At 37.8% G+C, this 17,834-nt stretch overlaps 1 protein-coding gene and 1 long non-coding RNA gene across 5 annotated transcripts in view; one reads left to right on the top strand and one right to left on the bottom strand.

The window, feature by feature from the left end:
* Nucleotides 1-1,545, top strand: part of LOC103556330 (uncharacterized) — a 40,379-nt gene extending 38,834 nt beyond the window's left edge. Inside the window, exon 4 of the long non-coding RNA XR_546174.2 lies at nucleotides 1-1,545. This exon is cut by the window's left edge and continues 113 nt beyond it. This is a non-coding gene — a long non-coding RNA (uncharacterized lncRNA).
* NR6A1 (nuclear receptor subfamily 6 group A member 1) overlaps nucleotides 1-17,834 on the bottom strand; it is a 215,044-nt gene that overhangs the window by 152,993 nt on the left and 44,217 nt on the right. The gene's annotated exons all lie outside the window — the stretch shown is intronic.

Genomic DNA, 17,834 nt, shown 5'->3' on the forward strand with positions numbered 1-17,834 from the left:
AAGCACAGCTGCAGGGATAGTAAAAAACAGTCTCCAGGTCCATGGTGAAAGTGGTCACTTTGGAGGGCAGACACATCAGCCTCAGAGAATGAAAACAATGAAAGACTCCCAGCCTACTCTTGTTCTCTCAGGCTGTATCTCAATAGGATTCAACTGGACCTTGTGGATTCCCTGTCTTGGCAAGGGGCCTGATGGAGTAGACATTCAATAAATGTTTGTCAAATGAATTTCCTTATGATTTCTGGCACAATTATGTTTATAACTTAGGAAGTGGTCTGCTCCTTGAATCAAGCACAGGATACCTTCAAGCCACCTGTGCCATGAATTACAGTTCTAAGCCGGGTATAATTTGAAAGCTATCAGATATCTGGACAAACCTACCTTGATTACACTTGCAACAGAACCTCTGAACTTATACTGTAGGCCAACTTCACCTCCTATTCTTCAGACTAAACCTACTGAAAATTCACGCAACCAATCAAAATCACAGGCCCCTTTCGCTCCCCTTCCCAATAAACAGTTGAGGCAAAACAGTAAAGAAGAAATGGTTTGGGACATGGAGTCAGAAAACCTGAATTTAAGCCCAGCTCTGCAACGGTCATGTGTCCTCTGTAAAAGGGGGAATAAGAATACCTATCCTATCTCTCAGGATTGTTGTGAGGCCTCAGCAAGAACACAGTGAAAAGTACACTACAAACAGCACACAGCAGCACAGCCCAAAGCATCCTGGTCTTTGATGTACCACTCCATGGGTTCTCCACCTTCACGAGACAAGATTCTCTCTCTGCCTAAACCCTCATCTACTTGTCAACCAGCAACACACGTTTGCAAGACTTCTTCTAGCTGGGGTTAATCTATAACCTGGGGCTGAAAGGTGGCATTTTTCTGTATATCCGTGTCATCAGCCTAGACAGTCCATCACAGCCACACTCCAAACAGTTGAGTCAGTCCTCCCAAACAAGGAGAAAGTTCTTTCCAATGGACTTTTTAGTGGGGCAGGGCACAGGGTAAGGCTCAGGGAGCAGGGAGGATATATGTTTCCAAGGCAAGGACTAATTGAGAGACATCACAAATCAACAGGGCATCACCTGACTGATGAACTTAAACCATTTTACCCAAAAATCTCTTCCTTCCAACCAACCTTAGGTACTTTTCTCTTTACAGCTTTATTTAGGTATAATTTATATACCGTAAAATTAATTCACTGACAGGGCCACTTCTGTGGCCAAGTGGTTAAGTTCGCACGCTCTGCTTCGGTGGCCCAGGGTTTCGTTGGTTCGAATCCTCGGCGCAGACACGGCACTGCTCATCAAGCCATGCTGAGGCAGCATCCCACATGCCACAACTAAAAGGACCCACAACTAAAAAATATACAATTATGTACTGGGGGGGGGGGTGCTTTGGGAGACAAAGGAAAAACAAAATCTTAAAAAAAAAAAATTACTTCATTGTAAGCATACGATGCAATGACTTTTATTCACTCATTTACAGAGTTGTGTAAATATCACTGCAATTGAATTTTAAAAGACTTTACCGCCCCAAAAACTTCCCTTGAGACTGTTTCCAATCAATCTCCACTCCTCTCCTTAGCCCCCAACAACCACTGATCTGCTGTCTCTATAAATTCACCTTTTATGGATTTTTTTATATAAATGGAATAAAACAATATGTAGTCTTTTGAGATTGGCTTCTCACTCAGCATAATGTTTTTGAAGTTTATCCATGTTGTAAGTAGCATGTATCAGTAGTTCATTCTTTTTTTCCTTTTCTTTTTCCTTTTATTTTTTGAGGAAGATTAGCCCTGAGCTAACATCTGCTGCCAATCCTTGTCTTTTTGCTGAGGAAGACTGGCCCTGAGCTAACATTCGTGCCCATCTTCTTCTACTTTGTATATGGGAAGCCTGCCACAGCATGGCTTGACAAGCAGTGCGTAGGTCTGCACCCAGGATCCAAATTGGCAAACCCCAGGCCACCGAAGCGGAACATGCGCACTTAACTGCTGCACCAACAGGCTAGCCCCAGTAGTTCATTCTTTTTTATTGTTGAATAGCATTCCATTATACGGATATTCCACATTTTGTTTATTCATTCCCTAGCTGACGAACATTTAGCTATTATAAATAATGCTGCATTCACAAACAAATCTTTGCGTGGACATATGTTTTTATTTCTCTTGGCTAGATACCCAGGAGTGGAATTGCTGCATTATATGGTATGTTTACATTTAACTTTTTATTAAACTGCCAAACTTATATCCAAAGTGACTGTACCATTTTACATTCTCAAAGCAGTGCACAAGGTGTCCAATCTCTCTACATCCTACCAACACTTTCTAGAACATTTTTACAGTCTTTTTGACTCTAGCCATTCCAGAGGGTGTGCAGTGGGAATTCATTGTGATTTTAATTTGCATTCCCCTAATAACTAATTATTTGAGTACCTTTTCATGTGATGAAATGTCTATTCAAGTCTTTTGTCGGTTTTAAATTTTCTTTTATTGTGGTAAAACATACATACAATATTTACCATTTTAACCTTTTTTTTTTTTGAGGAAGATTAGCTCTGAGCTAACAGCTGCTGCCAATCCTCCTTTTTTTCCTGAGGAAGATTGGCCCTGAGCTAACATCTGTGCCCATCTTCCTCTACTTTATATGTGGAATGCCTGCCACAGCATGGCTTGATAAGCAGTGCATAGGTCCGCACCTAGGGTCTGAACCAGCGAACCCTGGGTTGCCGAACCAATGTGTACAAACTTAACCACTATGCCACCTGGCCAGCCCCTCCATTTTCACCATTTTTAAGTGTACATTCAGTGGCATTAAATTCATAACGTTGTGCAACCATGACCACTATGTTTCTAGAACTATCATTCTAAACAAAAACTCTGTACCTATTAAATAATAACTATCCATTCCCCACTTCCCCTAGCAACCTCTATTATACTTTGACTCCATGAATTTGCCTATTCTAGGTATTTCATATAAATGGAACCATATAATATTTTTTGTCCATTTTTAAAAATTGGGTTGTTTGTCTTCTTACTGTGTTGTAAGAGTTCTTTATATATTTTGGATACTCCTTTATCAGATATGCAAATATTTTCTCTCAATCTACAGTTCATCTTTTCATTTTCTTAGTTATGTCTTGTAAAGTGCAAAAGTTCTACATTTTAATGAGGTTGATTTATCAAATTTTTCTTTTATGGCTTGTTTACTGGTATCATGTCTAGGAAGTTGTTGCCTAACCCAAGGTCAGAAAGATACTCTTCGAGACATTTTGTAGTTTTAGATTCAGGTGTACAATCCACTTTTGAGTTAATTTTTGTGTCTAGTGTAAATTACAGGTCTGAGTTCATTTTTTTTGCACACAGATATCCAATTTTCCCAGCATCGTTTGTTGAAAAAAACTATCTTTCCCCCCACTGAATTGTCTTGGCAACTTTATCAAAAATCAATTGACCACATATATATGGACCCATTTCTGAACTCTCAAACCAGTTCTAGTACCTATCCTTATACCAGTATCACAGTGACTTGATTGTTGTGACTTCTCAGTAATTTCTGAAACTGTAATTTAAATCCTCCAACTTTGTTCTTTTTCAAAATCATATTGGCCCACTGCATTTCCACACAAATTATAGCATTAAATTTCTCCAAAAAAGTCTGAGAGGTTATTTTAGGGATTGCATTAGATCAACACATCAAGTTCAGGAGAATGTCATCTTAACAGTATTTAGATTTTTAATCCATGAACATACACCGTTTCTCCATTTATTTAGGTCTTCTTAAATTTCTCTCAGCAACATTTTATAGTTGTGGGTGCACAAATCTTGTACTTCTTGTTAAATTTATTCATAAGTATTTTGTTCTTCTGATGCAATCATGAATGGAACTGTTTTCTAACTGGCACTTTTTGTATTGTTGCTAATATATCAAAATACAATTGATTTTCGCATATTCATCCGGTATCCTGTGACCTTGCTAAACTCAGTTAGTTCTATTTTTGCTTTTTTGTGAATTACTTAGGATTCTGTCATCTATGAATAAAGACAATTTTAATCCATTCCAATCTAGATATCTTCCCCCCCGACTTACTGCACCAGTTAGAACCTACGGGGAACGTTGGAAAGTAGTAGTAAAAGCAGACATTTTACCTACCTTGTTCCCAATCTTAGGGTAAAAGCATATTTCACTGCTAAGTATCATGTTAGCTTTAGGCTTTTCACAGATTAAGTTGTGGAAGCTGCTTCTATTCCTAGTTTGTTGAGAGATTTTATTATGAATGGGTGTTCAATTTTGTCAAACACATTTTCTGTGTCTACTAAAATGATCATATGGGGTTTTTTTAACATTACAGAGGTTAGAAACTCTGATCTGTGGGCAAGCTCTTTTTGCAGATAAAGCTTTACTGAAGCATAGTCACGCCCATTTATTCACCTATCGTCCATGACTGTCTCTGCTGTACAACAGCAGAGCTAAGCAGTTCCAACAGAAACTGTATGGTCCAAAAGCCTAAAACATTTACAACTTAGACTCTTAAGAGAACGTCTGCCAACCCTTGGTATGTTACATTAATTTTTACACATTAATCCAAACTTGTACATCTAGGATAAATCCAAATTGGTCATGGTATACAATCCATTTTTATGTTGCTGAATCTGATTTGCTAATATTTTATTAAAGATTTTTGTGTCTGTGTTCATAAGGGATATTGGTCTGCAGTTTTCTTATGGTATCTTTGTCTGGCTGTTATCAGGATAACACTGTCCTCATAGAATGAGCTGGCAAGTGTTCTCTCCTCCTCTACTTTCTGACAGAGTTCATGAAGGATTAGTGTTATTGCTTCTTTAAATGTTTGATAGAATTCACCAATGAAGCCACTGGGCCTGGGCTTCCCTTTGTAGGAAGATTTTTAATTACTAGCTCTTTTTCTTTAACTGTTACAGGTCTATTCATATATTCTATTTCCTCCTAAGTGTTTGTGTGTGTGTGTGAGGAAGACTGGCCCTGAGCTAACACCTGTTGCCAATCTTCCTCTTTTTGCTTGAGAAAGATGGTCACTGAACTAACATCTATATCAATCTTCCTCTTTTTTATGTGGGATACCACCACAGTGCAGCTTTATGAGCCATGCTAGGTCCACACCCAGGATCCGAACCTGTGAACCCCAGGCCACCGAAGCAGAGCATACAAACTTAACCATTACGCCACTGGGCTGGCCTCTGAGTCAAGTTTTAATAATCTGTCTTAGGAATTTGTGTCTAGGAATCTGTCCACTTCATCTAAGTTGCCTAATTTGTTAGGATAAAGTTGTTCATGACATTCCGTTGTAATCTTTTTAATTTCTGTGGAGTTATTATGCCCTCTCTTTCATTCCTTTTGTTTTTAAAGATGGGCACTTGAGCTAACATCTGTTGCCAATCTTCCTTTTTTTTTTTTTTTTGCTTTTACCCCCCAAATCCCCCCAGTACATACTTGTATATTGTAGTTGTGGGTCCTTCTAGTTGTGGCATGGAGGACACCACCTCAGCATGGCCTGATGAGCGGTGCCATGTCTGCACCCAGGATCTGAACCGGCAAAACCCTGGGCTGCTGAAGTGGAGCATGTGAATGTAACCACTTGGTCACAGGGCCAGCTCCCTCTCTTTCATTCTTTATTTTGGTAATTTGTGTCCTCTTTATTCTCTTGGTCAGTGTAGGTAAGAATTTATCAATTTTGTTTATCTCTTCAGAGAACTAATTTTTGGTTTCACTGATTTTTCTCTATTGTTTCTCTGTTTTCTGTTTCATTGTTTTCCATTATAATCTTCATTATTTCTTTCCTTATGCTTGCTTTGGTTTTAGTTTGCTCTTTATCTGGTTTCTTAAGGTGGAAGCCTAGGTAAATGCTTGAGACCTTTCTTCTTTTCTAATATACACTTATAAATTTAAAAGCTATAAATTTTCCTCTAAGCACTGCTTTAGCTGCAGGTCCATAAATTGATATGTTGTGTTTTCATTTTCATTTAGTCAAAAATATTTTTAAATTTGCCTTGGGATTTCTTGTTTGACCTATGGGTTATTTATAAGTATGCTGTTTAATTTCAAATATTTTGAGATATTCTAGATTTCTTTCTGTTATGGATCTCTAATTCTGTTGTGGTCACAGAACATACCTTGTATGATTTCAATCTTTAAAAATAATTGAGACTTATTTTATAGCTCAGAATATTCTTAGAGACTGTTCCATGTACAGTTGAAAAGAATGCATATTCTGCATGGAGTAGTCAATAAATATGAGCTATGTTAATTGATAATGTTGATTAAGTCTTCTATATCCTTGCTAATTTTCTGTCTAGTTCTTCCATCAAGAGGTAGGGTATTGAAATCTATAACTATTATTGTTGAATTGTCTATTTCTCTTTTAATTTCTGTCAGTTTTTGCTTCATGTATTTTGGTGCTCTGTTAGGTATATTTTTATAATCGTTATATTTTCCTCATGTATTGACCCTCTGTCCTTATGAAATGTCTGTCTCTAGTACTATTTCTTGTCTTAAAGTATATTTTATCTGATATTAATATAGTCATTCTAGCTCTCTATGGCTACTGTTTGCATGATCTATTTTTTTTACTTTCAACCTATTTGTGTCTTCGAATACAAGTTATGTCTCTTATGACAATGTAGAGTTGGGTCTTACCTTTTTATCCAGGCTGACAATCTCTACCTTTTGAATAGGCAGGTAGTCCATTCACATTTAATAAAATTATTGATGTGGTTGGATTTACATATGCTATGTTTGTTTTTATTTGTTTCATGTCTTTTTTTCTTAAACTCTCTTCCTTCTTTAATATCATCTTTTTTGTGAAATATTTTTTAGTGTACCATTTTAACCCGTCTGTTGATTTCTTTACTACGTATTTTTTGTTATGTTCTTTGTGGTTGCTCTAGGCATCAAATATGTGTCTTCTCTTATCACAATCTATTTCTAATTGAATTCCAAGAAATATAGAAACTCGTTCCAGTATATCTCATATTCCCATTTTTATTACCCTATGTGTTATAAACTCAATACAGTGTTATAATTATTGTTTTATACAGTGTTATGTCTATTTTAAACATTAAGAGAATAAGAAAAAATAGAGTTGTATTTACCTATATATTTACCATTTCCAGTGTTCTTCATTTCTTCTTATGGATGTGAGTGACCATCTGATGTCACTTCCCTTCAGCCTTAAGGGTTACCTTTAGTATTTTAAGGCAGGTCTCTTCTTAAGTGAAAGTGTCTTCATTTTGCCTTCATTTTTGAAGAATAGTTTTCTAGATATAATTGGCAACAATTTTTTTCTTTCCACACCTTGAATGTCATCCCACTGCTTTCAGGCCTCTACTGCTTCTGATGAAAAGTCAACCAGAAATCCTACTGCTGTTTCTCTTTTTTTTTTGAGGAAGATTAGCCCTGAGCTAACTACTGCCAGGCCTCCTCTTCCTGCTGAGGAAGCCTGGCCCTGAGCCAACATCCGTGCCCATCTTCCTCCACTTTTTTATATGTGGGACGCCTACCACAGCACGGCGTGCCAAATGGTGCCATGTCCGCACCCGGGATCCGAACTGGTGAACCTGGGCTGCCAAGAAGCAGAACGTGCGAACTTAACCGCTGCGCCACCAGGCCAGCCCCTATTGCTGTTTACTTCTTTGTAATGAATCATTTTTTTCTTGCTGCTTTCAAGATTTTTCTTTGTCTGCCAATAATTTGTCTTTGATGTGTTTTATCACAGTTGGGGTTCCTCGAGCTTCTTGTATCTGGAGATTAATGTTCATCAATGATTCAGGAATTTTTTCACTATTATTTCTTCTAATGTCCTCGGCTCCTATCTCACTCCTCTCCTTCTATATATGTATTTCCTTACATATACACTTACATTGTCCCACAGATCTCAGAGCCTTATTCACTGTTCTTCAATCTTTTTTCTCTGTTCTTCATATTAAATAATTTTTATTGATCTACAAGTTCATCAATTCTTTCTTCTGCCATCTTAAACATGTTGTTGAGTCCCTCCATGGTTTATTTCTTTGCAATATCTGTAAGAGCTACTTTGAAGTCTCTGTATGCCAGATCCAACACTTGGGATCACTCAGAGACAGTTTCCACTGATTGATTTTTTTTCCGAGTACAGGTCACACTTTGTTTCTCTTCATGTCTTCTAACTTTTTTGTTGAATACTGAACATTTAAAATAATGTACTGTTGAAAACGGAAACAAACTGAGATTCAAAGAACAAAATGGTGGTTGTTCGGGTTGGGGGGCAGGGAATGGGTGAAACAGGTGAGAGAGATTAAGAGGTATTAACTTCCAGTTATAAGATAAATAAGTCATGGAGATGTAAATGCACAACTTAGAGAAAACAGTCAATAATATTATAATAACTTTGTATGGTGACAGATGGTTACTAGACTTGTCATGGTGATCATTTTGTAATGTATATAGATGTCAAATCACTGTGTTGTACACCTGAAACTAATATGTATGTCAACTATACTTCCATTAAAAAAAAAAAGTACTGTTGGCAACTATGGATTCTGACTTTTCCCTACTAAGGTTTGTGGGGTTTTTCCTCCCCAAAGCCCCAGTGCATAGCTGTATATTCTAGTTGTAACTCCTTCTAGCTCTTCTGTGAGCTGCCACCACAGCATGGCTACTGACAAGACGAATGGCGTGCTTTTGCGACCAAGAACTGAACCTGGGCTGCTGAAGCAGTGAGAACACTGAACTTTATCCATTAGGCTATCGGAGCTGGCTCGGTGGTGGTGGTGTTTTTATTTTTTCTCTGTTACTAACTTTTCTAGACTAAATCTGTAAAATCTGCCTCTCCTGAAATGTGTGGTTCATGATGGCTCAAGGGTTATTTTCCCCCTTGTTTTTACTTTGAAGCCTGGCTTCTAGGGGTCACCCTTCTGTCTGCATAGCTTACTGACTCGTCAGAGGTGGTGTTCAACTAGTTATCCTGAGCCCTTTTACTATCTGCTAATGGATCTGTGGTTGGGATAGGGAGCACACTCATACTTCAGACTTTCAAGTCTGCTATACTTTTTACTTTCTCCTGGGCTTTCTCACACATCCTTTTCATTTGCCAGAGATGTGTAGATGGCTTGGGTTTGCACTGGTTTCTGTCACACATCCTTTTCATTTGCCAGAGATGTGTAGATGGCTTGGGTTTGCACTGGTTTCTGGTGTGCATAAAGTCGCCACCAGTCAACCCAGGACATCTGGAGAGCTTATCAAGCTCCCTGTAGTTGTCTCATCTCCCAGATCTTTCTATTAAAGCCCTATCTAGTCTGCTGCTCCACTATTTGTCCCGAACAGGACTGTAACCTTCAGAGTTGCTGGCTTTTCCTGTTTCACTTGCCACCAAGATCATCACTTTTAACTGACAACACTCCAAATCAAATGAGCCCTCTCCCACAGAAGTAGTAAAGCTGCTGGTTTTCATGGCTTACACCACCCTGAACTACTACACCACCAGAGCTGAAAAAACTGGGAGAAATCCTGGGTAAGGCCACAGACTTGTGATGTTCTTATCCAAAATTCAGTGGTTTTAATGAACAATGTTTCTCAATTTGTTACAAGCCTATGGTTGTTTTTGACAGTTTTGTCTGGCTTTACAGTTGCTTTTTGGGGATAGGATTGTTGATCTTGGTCACTCATGACAGAAATGAATCTCCTCCTCAGGTGACAAATCTCCTAAGTTATAATATCCTAACCTTAGTGAAGCTAAATAGTCTGAAATCAAATCTATTTTCCTGGAATTAGACCCAAGTGCCATAACACCTAAAGTGGTCAAACACAACTCAATCCCAAAATACACTTAGGAGGAAAAACTTCCCTGGAGAAGGCAGAGGAATAAAGTCATTCTGGAGTCTTGGAATTATTTTCAATTCCAGAAGGCAACAATACACAAATTTGAATATCACAGTTACTTTCAGTTCCCACTTCCCCAAAGCCCTAACTATCAGAATCACTAGTACCATCCATGTGTATATATAATCTGAACCAGCCCCAGAGTCAATCATAGCTAGGGCAAGGGTACATGGACAGCCTCAGATCTTGTCATCAGGTAGGTACTCAAATAGGTCCTATGCAAAGAAGTACACTGAATGCCACACAGCTGGCCTTGGCCACTGCAATTAAGCTTATTAGCATGCCTGGGTGTCTGTGTATCATGGGTCCCTTGTTCACTAGCCCGGGCTTAACTCTTGGCCAAACGTGGTCAACACCGTCCCAAGATGCAAGAGTTTTGATTCTTAGTGCTTACACTCCGAGCCAATAACTAGATGGTTTGAAAGCATCCCTTCCACTTGCCAAACTTCAAGCACCACCTAATGACTTCATTTGCCAGATCCCCATCCTCTTCCACTCAGGGCTAGCAAATAATTCCTAATCAAGCATGCCCCTATATTCACCCTAACTGTGCACTTTCCCTCACATAGCAGACTTAAGGATGAGTTTCCACAATCTCCGTTCTGTCTGCTTCCTCACTGAAGCTATCGTGTCAGACAATTTGTCTGATCTATTCATATTCTCCTTAGAATGCACCTGCAGTTTCTACTAAATAGTCAGTGGGCCATAGTCCCTGACAGGACAAATGGACGCCTGATCCAAGTTGAGCTAATCTTCTTTCTTGAGCATTTAAAATTTGATCACAAATGCTTCTGTTAGTCTGAGTTGAGCATGGGAGCTGGAAAGACATGACAAGGCAGGGCAGAGCAGGGGCAATCATTTTCCATCATGGACACAGAAGCAAAGAATATCAGTCTGAAGGAGAAGAGAAATAAGAAGCAGAGGCACCAGAGAAGCAGAGATAAGACTCCATGAGACCACAGAGAGATGGGAAAGAAATCCTGGTCTTGATTGTTCATGAAATCCAATTGAATGCTCCATCCTTAGGCCCCAAGAGAACCCCTGTACTTTCCACAAATGTCCTCATTTTAAGCTAACTTAAGGTGGGGGTGAGGGGGAGTTGTTTCTTGCAATGGAACTACTTCAGTCAACAACTCTTGATTTTCCTCCCTTGCTCCACTCTATACTTTCCAGGCAGCAGCATCACTCACAATCTAGTTAGACCAGTTACTTCTCTACCATACAGCTCCTTGTGTTCAACTCATGCTTCTCTGGCTATGCCGAGTTTCTCTACAAACCCCTAAGACTAGATCATATTCTCCAAGCTCTGAAGTTTTCTTTGGCTATGATGAACGGGGCAATGAGAGGCAGGGTGGTCTTCACCTTTCAGCCTCAGCTTCTCATCTGGGAACCACCACCTACTTCATAAGGTTGTGATGGGGATTATATAAGGTGAGAAAAAAGTGCTTATTCGCAAAGCATCTGACACACGGCAAGCCCCACTAAAGGTAGCTCTTTTCTATATTACCTTGATTAAACTTGTAGTACATTCTGGGGGCCAGCCCCCTGGCCAAGGGGTCAAGGTTCCACACACTCTTCAGTGGCCTGGATTCATGGGTTTGGATCCCAGGCATGGACCTACTCCACTCATCAGTCATGCTGTGGAGGCATCCCACATACAAAAAAATAGAAGAAGATTGGCACAAATGTTAGCTCAGAGCTAATCCTCCTCAAGCGAAAAAAAAAAAAAAAGAAGAAGAAGAAGATTGGCAATGGATGTTAGCCCAGGACAAATCTTCCTCACACACACACACAAAAAACCTTGTACATTCTGAACTTTAGGTAAAAATTACATCACTAATATTGAAGGTTTGAATGGCACCAAGTATACCAAGAGGACTAATCAACAGTAACTCCTGCTGGGTAGTCTTCTCTTCACACGGTAGTACTACTAACTTGTGAGCAGCCATAACAACTCCCAATCAACATCAATCTTTTCCAAACTTGTTTCTAGTCCCACCACAGTTCTGAAGCTTTGAAAATGACCCTGTGATCTTTCATCTGCATTTGTAAGACCATTTCCGCAAATTTACCAAAGTTGCTTATGAGGTTCGTTTGTTTACTGATACTTTTACCCAGTTGTTTCAAAAGAGCAAACAAAGGTCAGACATTAAAACTAACTTGTCAAAAATCACATTTACCAAACTTAAGTAAAGAGAATCTAATACATTTTTGGTGAAAGATAGTTGAGGGTCAAAATTATCATGACTATTAGGAAAGGGTTATTAGGGTATTTTTAATTTTAAGTTTTGTCTAACAAAGCCTCTCACAGAGAGAGACAGAGACTAAATCTCACAATTAAGATTATTTAGATGAAAACTATGTTTAGCGCTTGGCTTTTACTGCATCTTAGTTATGCTGACAGATTCCTGGACAACTGAGATGCTAAATAATCTAGATACCAAACAAATCAACAAAAGTCTCAGCAAAAAATCATTACATAAAGGATTTTATTTCCTTCTCAATTACATATATCTACTCCATTCAACATAAGGAAAAACAATTCCTAGAAGAATCATTTGGTGATAGACTCACATAACAAATAATAATGCTGTCAACAGGACTGACCACATAATGAGTAGTAATTCTACCAACAGTATTTGAGCTACTATTACAAACATCTGTGCATACACAGTGATCACACAGATACACATACACACTGGTGATTCACTTTAAGTCACAGAACAAACCTCTTTTTTCTGTTTCACACCTAGCTCCAAAGGCCCATTGCACTGAGCCTCCTAGCCAGCCTGTGTCTATTTGTCTACCTTCTCCTCCTCCTGCCCAATCTTTTAGCCCCATGCTTCTGAAGGTATGAACTTAAAGGAGCCTCCTGGTGAATTAATCCAACATTCATCCATTTTTTGAGTGACTGACGTTCAACTCATTTCTACTTATAAATAAAGGCTACTTGTAAGTAACTTGTTAACTGATTGTTAATAATTCGGTGTTTTTAAACTTAAATTAACAAGACGCTCTTGAGTATTCTACTAAGAAACAAGTTGCCACAAAAGGTATGGCAATGTTGCAAAGATCCTACTGCAAATACACACATAAAATCAGTCGGAAATCTTGCAGTTCTCAGAAGAACTCCATTACCACTGCTGAGGGAATTAGTGGTAGTTTTCCATTGCTGCTATTCTTGCTTTTCAACCTTCAATTATGCCTCATTCGGCATGATTATTTTCAAATTAGTTTGATACCTGCTGTGTATGACAGGTATTGCAGCAACAGTATCCTTATTTTTAAATTTCCAATAATTAGACTTTGACATGTATGTCATGTTTCAAATATGAACCATACTTCAATTGCTAAAGCACATTTACCATCCTTCCCCATCATGTATTTGTACATAATAGTCCATTGCCAATGAATTATTTTCAACTGGAAAGCAGGAACAGGCAGGTTAAGCAGATAATGGGTGCCACCTAAGTCAGCTGAGGTCACGACTCACCTAAGCTGCTATGGTCAAAAAAGTTGGCATCACTGCCACAACTGAGCAAGCTGCTCTAAGTTGCCAGGTCCCACTGCTTCCAGCCTAGTCCTCCCAAATTTTTTCTCTTAACTACTTCAGAGAGCATTAGAAACTCACCACACCCATTATCTTTTAATTTTCACAGCCCCATAAATTCTACCTATGGCTTCTTAGAATCTCACATCCCCTTAACTGATCATAGTTCTTCGCTGCTATCTTAATTCCTTATCCAGAAAGATCCCTTTCTCAAAATTTCCATTTTTATAAGGAAAATTCATAAAAGCTCCTTTCTTTATGCCCAAAGAGTCTCAGACCCAAGGGACAGCATGAGCCATTAATGCCTCCTCCTGCAGTCTCCCTGAAAGTAGATTTTCAGCTCTTGGATATAAGAGTACATCCTTCTTGCTCCCAACCCCCCCAAACTCAGATCCCTTTGCATTAAAGGTCAGCTCTATCACCTTACCGCTCCATCCCCCCCACACCCAGTATTCAAAGAAAGGTGTCTGGCTAGCCACTGAATAAGTCAAGATTCTGAAGTGTGAGAAACAAGGGAAGGGAGGCAGCAAAATGGATTCCCGTACCATGAGTTTTCAAACATACTCTGAGAATGAGCTAAAGGCTCATTCCTTCCCTCATATTTTGAGGCCTAGCAGTATTACTTTTCAGAAAATCTTGATTTTCTGCTCTGTTTAATTATGAGTTTTACAAGCATTGTTTTCTTCTATTTTTCAGTTTGACTCCTCGTTCTTGGCTCTTCAATTAGGGGCTGTTGCCACCTAGTGGACTAAATGGGAATAAACGCCAACACATTATCACAGATTCTCACCTCCGTGCTTCCAGAAGAGACCACTAGATGGAGGCTTCAAATATGAAGTAGAAGGAGAGCTCCTAAACCCATCTAGAAAACCAGTTAGTTGCTTTATAACTACACAAAAAACTAACACAGATCCACAAAAATAAAATAAAATGGAATACGTCCAAAATAATGAGTTAAATAAAAATCTTTTGGAGGCAGTATAGCACTGAGGTTAAGAATATAGGCTTTGATTCTTAAGAACATAATCACAAAAACCCACAACAAAATACTACCAAGTTGAATTCAGCAATATATAAAAGTGATAATACATCATGACCATATGAGGCTTATCCCAGGATTGCAAGGCTGGTTCAATTTACAAAAATCAATCAGTGTAATTCACCATATTAACAGTCTAAATATCTGAAGAGATGCAGAAGTAGCATTCAAAAAAATTGATACCATTCATGATAAAAACTCTTAGCAAACTAGGAATACAAGGGAACTTCCTCAAGCTGATAAAGGGCATCTACAAAAAACATATGGCCTCCTGATTTCAAAACTTACTACAAAAGCTACTGGAACCAAAACAGTGTGGTACTGGCATAAAGATAAACATACAGACAAATGGAATAGAATAGAGAGCCCTGAAATAAACCCTCACACATATGGTCAACAATTTTCAACAAAATTGCCAAGACCATTCAATGGGCTAAGAACCATCTTTTTAACAAATAATGATGGCAAAATTGAATATCTACATGCAACAGAATGCATGTGGACCTTATACTATACCATATAAACAAAAATTACCCAAAAATAGATCAAAGACCTAAATGTAAGAGCTAAAACTGTAGAACTTTTAGAAAAAAACATAGGGGGGAAAGCTTCATGACACTGGATTTGGCAATGATTTCTTGGATATGACACCAAGGCACAGGCAGAAACAACAAAAAAATAAACTGTACTACATCAAAATTAAAAACTTCTGTGTATAAAAGGACACAATCAACAGCGTGAAAAGGCAATCCATGGAATAGGAGGGAATATTTGCAGATGAAGGGTTAATCTTCAGAACATATAAAGAACTCTCACAACTCAAAAAAAATTGATTAAATAATGGACAGGAGACTTGAATGGGCATTTCTCCAAAAAAGATATACAAATGGCCAATAAGCACATGAAAAGATGTCCAACATCATTCATCATTAGGGAAATACAAATCAAAACCACAGTGAGGTATCACCTCACACCCATTAAGATGGCTACTATCAAATACAGAAAATAAGTGTTGGTGAGGAAGCAGAAAAATTAGAACACTTGTACACTGTTAGTAGGAATGTAAAATGGTACAGCCACTGTGAAAAACATATGGGGTGGTTCCTCAAAAAATTAAAAATAGAATTACCATATGATCCAGAAATTCCAGTTCTGGATATATACCCAAAAGAATTGAAAATAAGGACTTGAAGGGATATCTATATACCCATATTCACAGCAGCATTACTGACAATAACCAAAAGGTGTAACCAACCCAAATGCCTATCAACAGAAAAATGAACAGACAAAATGTGGTATAAACATACAATGGAATATTATTCAGCCTTAAAAAGGAAGGAAATTCTGACACATGTACAACATGGATGAAGTTTGATAACACTATGCTAAGTGAAAGAAGCCAGGCACAAACAGACAGATATTGTATGATTCCATTTATATGAGGTACCTGGAGTAGTCAAATTCATAGAGACAGAAAGTAGAATGGTAGTTGTCTGAGGTTGAGGAAATAGGGAGATATTGTTAATGGGTACAGAGTTTCAGTTTTGCAAGATGAAAAGAGTTCTGTGGGTGGATGATGGTGACAGTTGCGCAACAATATTAATGTACTTAATGGCACTAAACTGTACACTTAAAAAGTGGTTAAGGGGCCAGCCCGGTGGCACAGTGGTTAAGTTCACAGGTTTCACTTCGGCGGCCCAGGGCTCACCAGTTCAGAACCCAGGTGTGGACCTATGCACTGCTTGTCAGGCCATGCTGTGGCAGCGTCCCACATAAAATAGAGGTAGATGGGCATGGATGTTAGGTCAGAACCAGTCTTCCTCAGCAAAAAGAGGAGGATTGGCAGCAGATGTTAGCTCAGGGCTAATCTTCCTCAAAAAGAGAGAAAAAAAATGGTTAAGATGGTAAATGTTATGTGTATTTTACCACAATTTTTAAAAACAAAAAAAATAAAAGGAGGAAAAAACCCTATAGCTAACATGATACTTGATAGTGAAATATTGAACTCTTTCCCCTTACAATCAAAAACAAGACAAGGATGTCATCTCGCTATTTTTTACATACTATTGGACTGGAGATCTTAGCCAATACAATAAGGTAAGAGTGATAAACAAAAGTAATAAACATCAAAAAGGAAGAAATAAAATTGTCTTTATTCACAGATGTACACATAGAAAGCTCCAAGAAATTTATTTTTAAAAGTTACTAGAACTAGTAAACAAATTTAACAATGTTCTACGATACAAACTCAACATACAAAAATCAAATTGCATTTCTATATACTAGCAACAAACTGGAAAATAAAAATTTTAAAATAATACCATTTACTATAACATTAAAAAAACATAATACTTAGTTATAAGTTTAAAGAAAGATGTATGTACAAGATCTCAACACTAATCTTTTAAAAACATTGCTGAGAAAAAACAAAGACATTCTAAGTAAGTGGAAAGATACACTGAATTCATAAATTAGAAGACTCAATTCTAAAATGACCACTCTCCCCAAACTGATAGGATCAACGCAATGCAATCAAAATCTCAGCAGCCTTTTTTATTAAAAAAATAAAGTAATTGACAAGCTGATTCTAAAATTTATAAGGAAAATGAAAACAAAACAAAACCCTAGAATGGGCCAAAACAACTTTGAAAAGGAAGAATGGAGTTGGAGGACTAACACTACTTGATTTCAAGATTTATTACAAAACTATAGTATTCAAGACATTGCAGTATTGGTGAGAAGATAAACAGAATTGGTGAAAAGATTAATGGAATAGAATACAGAGTCTATAAAGAGATTCACACATATAAAGATCAAATTATTTTTCAGCAAGTGCATCAAAAATTCAATGAGGAAGGTCTTTTCAACAAATGAGTCCAGAACAAATGAATAGTCACATAAAAAGACTTTGCTTCTTATCTCATAGCATACAAAAAAATTAATTTAAGACGGGTTATAGACATAAATGTAAAAGATAAAACCATAAATTTTCTAGTAGAAAATCCAGAAGAACACCTTTGCAACCTTCGGTTAAGGCCAAGATTTCTTAGGGAAGACACAGGAAGTATTAACCATAAAAGAAAAAATTAATAAATTGGACTTCATAAAAATGTTAATCAAAAAACATGTTAATAAAGTAGATCAGAAAACCATGGATTAAGAGAAAATATTCACAACACATGTATCTGATGAAGAACTTGTATCAAGTAAAAAATATCCACAACTCAGTAACAGGACAAAGAACATGATTCTTTTTTTTTTTTTTTTTTTAAGATTTTATTTGTCCTTCTTCTCCCCAAAGCTCCCTGGTACATAGCTGTATATTCTAGTTGTGGGTCCTTCTCTTTGT

This window comes from Equus przewalskii, chromosome 26 (assembly GCF_037783145.1).
Source record: "Equus przewalskii isolate Varuska chromosome 26, EquPr2, whole genome shotgun sequence".
In the NCBI taxonomy this organism is placed as follows: domain Eukaryota; kingdom Metazoa; phylum Chordata; class Mammalia; order Perissodactyla; family Equidae; genus Equus; species Equus przewalskii.